We start from the raw sequence: 6,344 nt of genomic DNA, 5'->3' as shown, positions 1-6,344 counted from the left end.
TTGCATTAAGTTGTTGGTTGTTAGATTTTTATTTTGAATTGCTAACCAAATAAAGATTTGCACGCTAAAAAGTTATTTGCTCGCTAGGTAAAGTTCACTGTGTATTGTCCGATGGAGGGAAGTAAAGAAAATTAGTCACGCTGTTATCACTTTCGTCATGTTACGTTTATATGTATGTTGGTCACGTAATATGATTTGCGTGTCACATAATTTAATTTTTTCATCATTTTAATCACGTTATGTAAGGTCATGCAAACTTATCCAATCACGTTACGTAAAAATAAATTTTTATTACATATAATTAAATCATGACGTATTAGTCACATTACATTTTCCTTTAACACGGGAAGTCCTCGTTTAAAAGAAAAAAAAATAAAAGGGAATGTAATTAATTATACAAGGCGATGTTAACTAGAGCAAAACAGTCGGTGCATGATTCAACCTGTGATGATGTGAAGTTTACTTGTCCCAGGTGGCAATGTTAACTGGGATGAAAAAAGTCATTTTAAAAAAAAGGTAATCCAATGGCATTTTTTTTTCAACCTGGTACTAAAAGTCATTAATAAAAAAGACATTTTTTTTGTTCTAAAGTTCATTTAGAAGAAAGGTAATCCAATGACATTTTTTGTTCTAAAAATTGTTTCAAGTCTAGTATGCTTAATTACAGACCCACCCTAACACTATCTATGTTTTATTTTATATAATTTGTTTGCCCACCTATCTGACACCCACCAATTTATTTTCTTAAAAATTAAAATAAATTATCATTTTAGGAGATGAATTACATTTGTTTTTTTATCCCATGGGGTACTTACATAACTTGCAATGTGTCTTTTGCCATATAAAAAAACTGAAAATTATTGGGACCAAACGTTGATTTGGTTTCAATAAGGATTGTGAAACAGGCGTGCATTGGTTGTGAGATTGGGGCCGAATTGCCGAAAAGGTATAAAAGCCTTGGGCCAGCCAATGGTATTGGTTGTGGGATTGGAACCTTCTGTGATGACATCGTCTATGACAATTATAGTACCAAAACCGAGAAGAGCGGTCGGGCCTTTGTACCTTGTTGGACCTGGAACAACTGGGATAGCTGTCCGATTTGGGCCGCTCAACCTGTCATGTAGATAAAAGTGTAGATGGGTTGGACTAGCTGAAGTCTGAAGATGAGACATGGATGGAAAGCGAGGTTAATTTTGAGGGTTATAAAGCAAAGATGATATGAAAATTGATACAAAGGTGTGGAAGTAATATATAGAGAGTGTCGGTTCTACTCTACAATTAGATCTTATGTGAATTTGCTTGCATTTTTTTATGATCTTCTGTGACGCTAATTCAACATTTCTAAATATAGCGGGTCAAACACTTCAATCGGTGGCCATCATCTGATCGTCTTCATAGTCACAAGATTCTCGAATTATTTGCGAATTATTCGTGAATAATTCGTTTTTTTGTGATGGCACACCAAATGTCAAATTATTCGGGTAACCGAACTTTGACCGAATTATTCGCGAATTTTACGAATTTTTTTTCGAATTGTATGAATTATTCACTACAAGAAAAAAAACCTTTTGCCATCGCCTATTTACCATCGGATGCGCTTCCGCACAAATGGTGTACATCACGAGTGGCAGCGCTGTAATTACTTTGAACTTCTTACTGTCTGTTCTGGATAACCAACGGATGGCATTGATAGCCCCATCTTTTGCCATCGGTTCATTTTGACCAACAGTCGGTAAAGACATGTACTACACCATCGGTTGCCAACTGGTGATCATATGAACAGTTGGTGTTGCATAGATCAACACCAACTGTTTATTATATTGAGCAGATAGTGATGTTCTAAATTTCAAATTTTAACCCAAGTCCCAAATTTTTAGATCAAAAACCTATATCTGATCAAAATATTCATTCCAGCTCCCTCCCAATCAAAAACCTAGACCCCTTCTCCCACCGCCTCTCATCTCCTCTCCTCCCCTCCGCTCTCTTCACTAGTCCTCTCCGCTGACTCAAACCTCTCTCTCGCCTCATCGCCGCTGTACACCCTCTCTGTACCATTCCTTTCTCTCTCCCGAGCCGTCATTTCCTCCGTCCTCTCTCTCTCTATCGAGCACAGAGCCCCAAACCTCATCCCGTTGTCTCTCTCTCTGATTTCTAGCACCGAGCACTGTACTCAACTGGTATTCTCTCCCTGCCATATTATCAGTACCAACTTGGCGGAGAGCTTGGTCACGGTGAATTTGGTACAATTACTACTACCCCTTCTCCAATTATTTCTCTTTGAGTTGATTCATGAATTTATGTTTATTTTCTGTGGTGTACAAACGGAACAAGTCGACTCTTCAGGAAAATTTTCTGTGGTGTTCAAATTGCAAAGATAGTTCTATTGTGTCATTATTGAATTTTAAATTTTTCTTTCTTTTTTTGTTTTTAGTGAATTGTCTGTACAATTGAGGAGTTCTTTTTTATGTTTTAGTAACTTGGTCCAGATTTTGATTTAATTGAATCTCTCAGTCAGATCTACAGATCTCTCTTGTTTCATATTTTATTTTGGTGTATGTATACACGGTCAAGCTTGAAGCAGAGCTGACTCAATTGAAAGAAGAGAATGTGCGCCTCAAAGAAGAGGAGGTTATGAAATCTTCTTCTCTTTTACCTAATTTTTATTTTACATCTTTCTTTGAGCTAACAAAGTAATCTGATTTGACATGCAGAAGAAGGTATGGGAGTTAAAGCGTCAAATGGTACTATGCTCATTCCTCACTTAGCCTATTCTTATTGTGTTTTGTTTTATATTGTTAGCAACAGTAATGACATTCTGCAAATATCTTTTGTTGAAACTGCAAATATCTTTTGTTGAAACTTTGGCACTGTAAAATGCAGTTACTTGAAACCATATCAGAGTAGGCATATGTACATGCACAGAAGGCAAAGTGTCGGATTCACTTGCACTTGGTGATTTTCAAACAGGAAGAGATTTGAAAAGAAGTCTCATAAGCTTTTTCTTGTAAGGTTCCTGGTCTTAATTACCATTGTTCATTTGATGTTTATTAACTCTATCTTGTAGTTCAGTCTGCTAAAAAATAGGTTAATCTTATAGTTGCATGACAAGAGAGTGAGTACTTGTTAATTTAAAATGTGTGTACTATGTGTCACACCCCAGATTTTTACCATCCAGAGCGTGATTATATAAGCATCTTCACACCTTTCCTTGGCCTGTCAACCTACGTCGCCAACAGAAATGAAAAGAAAACAACAAAACGGAGTCAGCTACAAAGCTCAGTAACCGGTTATTTAACGACGCGCTTCTCTATAATTAGCTTAATTTCACAATCAATCAAATAGGCTGGATTAATCCACACAAATACACATCAAATTATGCACGCATATTTAACCAGCAATAGCACGTCGGTCTAGGTTATCTATAAAACCAATCACATCATATTCACACATGTAATTTAAAATGGGTGAAAATGTGTGCACTATGTATGAAAATGTTTTATTTTGAAATCAATAGTGGTAAATTTGGATCTTTTCTAAAAATAATAGATGAATGGTTTTCAACTTCTGTACACGGTGTTTATAAAGAGCAATAACATGTACTCTTTTTTACCAGTTGAAAGAGTGTTGCAAATACCCTTGTAAAATTTTAAACATCAAAAATCTCATTTGTGCCCATGAAATGTTAAAAAAAAAATCTGCTTATCTTTTTTTATAAAATAAGAGAAATATCTAAAGTTGTGAATCATCTTTACTTTGTTTTAGGGAATAAATCTATGGATTGAAGTTGATGGTGGTGCGGGGCTTACGAATGCATACAAGGTTAGTTCAACAAACTGATAGTTTTTGTATTTAATGTTCATACTATAACATTTATCAGGCTATTTTTTCCCATTGATATTGTTTACAACTCGCAACTACATCAGAGGCCAATTTTTGCATGGAATTATATAACATTAGTGCTATATGAGCAAATATGAGCAATATGAGCATTAGGTGCTATATATATTAGCAACTACTCATTTTTATTTCTATTTTTTCTATTTCATATCCTTGGATCTTGTTTTGGCATATATCATCAAGAAATACCAGAAGGTGACTGAAGCGTACCTGGTCAGGTTTGAGGATACAAATCTCTGCGTGATTCATGCCAAGAGGGTTGCTCGCTAGGAGCCTAAGAGGATCAAAGGTGAGAGAGCTCGATCGTGTAGATTGTTTGTCTAAGTTGATAGACATGTCTGATAGTGAGCTAGATTTGTGCAAGATCTATTCTTGGATGTTTAAGTGCTTAATTTCAGCATACTTGGGTTGGATATAGGTTAGTGACACAAATAGTCGAATAACTAATGAATGTTTTTGTTTCTTTCCTGTGATATATTATATTTATTTGGCTAAGAATGAAAAGGATCTAGTCTTTTGTTTTTTAATTATTTTAATTGAAGTGGTGTTTTGATATATTTTAATTTGCAATCAGCATTCCGCAAACATTTAAAAAAAACAAAAAAAAAATAATATAAACACCAACGTACAGTTGAATCAGATCAACAGATGGTAAAAATGTACTTAAAACCATGGGAAATCATGGGAAAAGTACCAACACCATCGGTTGAAAATTGTTCAACTGATGGGAAAAGTACCAACGTCATCGGTTTTCAACTGATGGCATATGTACATATATTTACTATCGGGGCAATATGCATCGGATCAAAAACGGATGGTAAAGTTCAATTCTAGCTGATGGCAAAAGGTTTTTTGTAGTAGTGATTCCTAAGCTTTTCACGAATTTTTCCCAAAACATTATCTCTGTTTTTTTTTTTTTTTACTTCCGCGTAAGGCTGAGATCTCTGATCCAGATAATTCCAAATCATTTCTGAATTATACCCGAATTATATCCGAATCACGAATTTTTGACTCCTCTAAACTGAACCCAAATTATTCAATTATCACTGTGATCGTGTCATCGAAGCTTCGAAGTTAATGCAGAGGATACGAATCGTACTGAATGCATATCCTCTGCATTAACTCAAAAAGAAATCTTTTGAATTAATGAATCTCAACCGTATAAGTTTAAATGGAGCCAATCTGAACCCTGCTTATGATATAGGGGGTCATTTAATATTAGTGTGGATCTAGTATATACGAATCTTAAAATAAATTAGATAGTGAGAAATCATTAACTCGAGAGATTTCTTTTTGAGTTAATTAGTATACACGATCTTAAAATAAATCGGACAGTGAGAATTCATTAACTCATGAGATTCCATTTTTGAGTTAATGCAGAGGACACGAATTCGTACTGAGAGAGTCAGTCTCACATGCACTAATTAATAAGGCTGCCACATGAGTGAGCCCCACATTCATTGTACCATCCAATCAGGATGGCTCACACTGACCGGTTATGTTATATATCTTCCTCCAGCTTTTGTGATGTGCAAATTGCTCACGTACGTATTTGAACGTGTCAGGAAGTTTTGTCTGAGTGTCCAATTCATCAAAATATTTAAGTGCGGAGGTCCCACACTCATTATTGCTAATTCTCGTGATTTTAAAAATTTACATTATTATTATATTAAATTTTAATTATATTATCTTTTTAGATTTTTATTTTTCTTTCGTAAAATCCTAAATATGCATCTACCGACAACTTAGTGCTTCAAATTTTATTTTATAATATTCGTGAAAATTAATTACAACATACATTATATATTTTACGTTCTTCAGTTTTAATTTAAATTTAAATTTTCTAGTTGAGTATCAACGAAAAACGTTTAAATTTTTAAGTTTTAAATTTTAGTTTGCCAATGAAACATGAGGAGGGTTGAAATGCCTTCCATTTTTTGTGCCTCCATCATACCTCCATTTTTAAAATACATATACAAGTTATTCAACATTTATATTAATCCATGCCCACAGGCAATATATAAAATAGAAAATAATTATTAACCAATAAGCTAGCAATATCACACATGCAACTAATATATAGAGCAATATTTCATTGTACCTGAAAACTAACAACTGTTTTTATCACATAATTAAAACCAACAATCATGGCCGCACATCAGTTTAGGGTCTTATCGTGGTCCTGATTATTAACAGTCATGACCACATCAATTAATTAATTAAGGGTGCTGTCCTGCTCCTGCTTACTAACAATCACGTGGAAATCACCTAATTAAGTGGCTCCTATATATACGTACAAAAAACACATACATCGATCGTACTATCATGTGATTTCTGTTACTTCGTATTATGTCACCTGTGCTTAGAAATTGATTCATTAGAAAATGGTTCTATTTTCATTTGATCAAGTATTAGAATTCACTCAAATGCCTCTATTTTTATAACTA

General features: G+C 34.3%; 1 long non-coding RNA gene across 7 annotated transcripts; it reads left to right on the top strand.

The window, feature by feature from the left end:
- The first annotated feature begins 1,816 nt into the window (after positions 1-1,816).
- On the top strand, positions 1,817-4,401 carry LOC144545151 (uncharacterized). 7 transcript variants are annotated; one of them, XR_013508405.1, is made up of 7 exons: positions 1,818-2,240; positions 2,512-2,628; positions 2,712-2,741; positions 2,881-3,004; positions 3,161-3,286; positions 3,763-3,819; positions 4,081-4,401. It is a non-coding gene; the product is annotated as an uncharacterized LOC144545151 (long non-coding RNA). The 7 variants fall into 7 exon arrangements; XR_013508404.1 differs by having other exon boundaries at positions 1,817-2,628; positions 3,161-3,279; positions 4,090-4,401; XR_013508403.1 differs by having other exon boundaries at positions 1,817-2,628; positions 3,161-3,279.
- The last annotated feature ends 1,943 nt before the right edge of the window (positions 4,402-6,344 follow it).

Source organism: Carex rostrata, chromosome 27 (genome assembly GCF_964058835.1).
Source record: "Carex rostrata chromosome 27, lpCarRost1.2, whole genome shotgun sequence".
Lineage (NCBI taxonomy): Eukaryota > Viridiplantae > Streptophyta > Magnoliopsida > Poales > Cyperaceae > Carex > Carex rostrata.
This window is presented reverse-complemented; position numbering and strand designations above follow the sequence as displayed.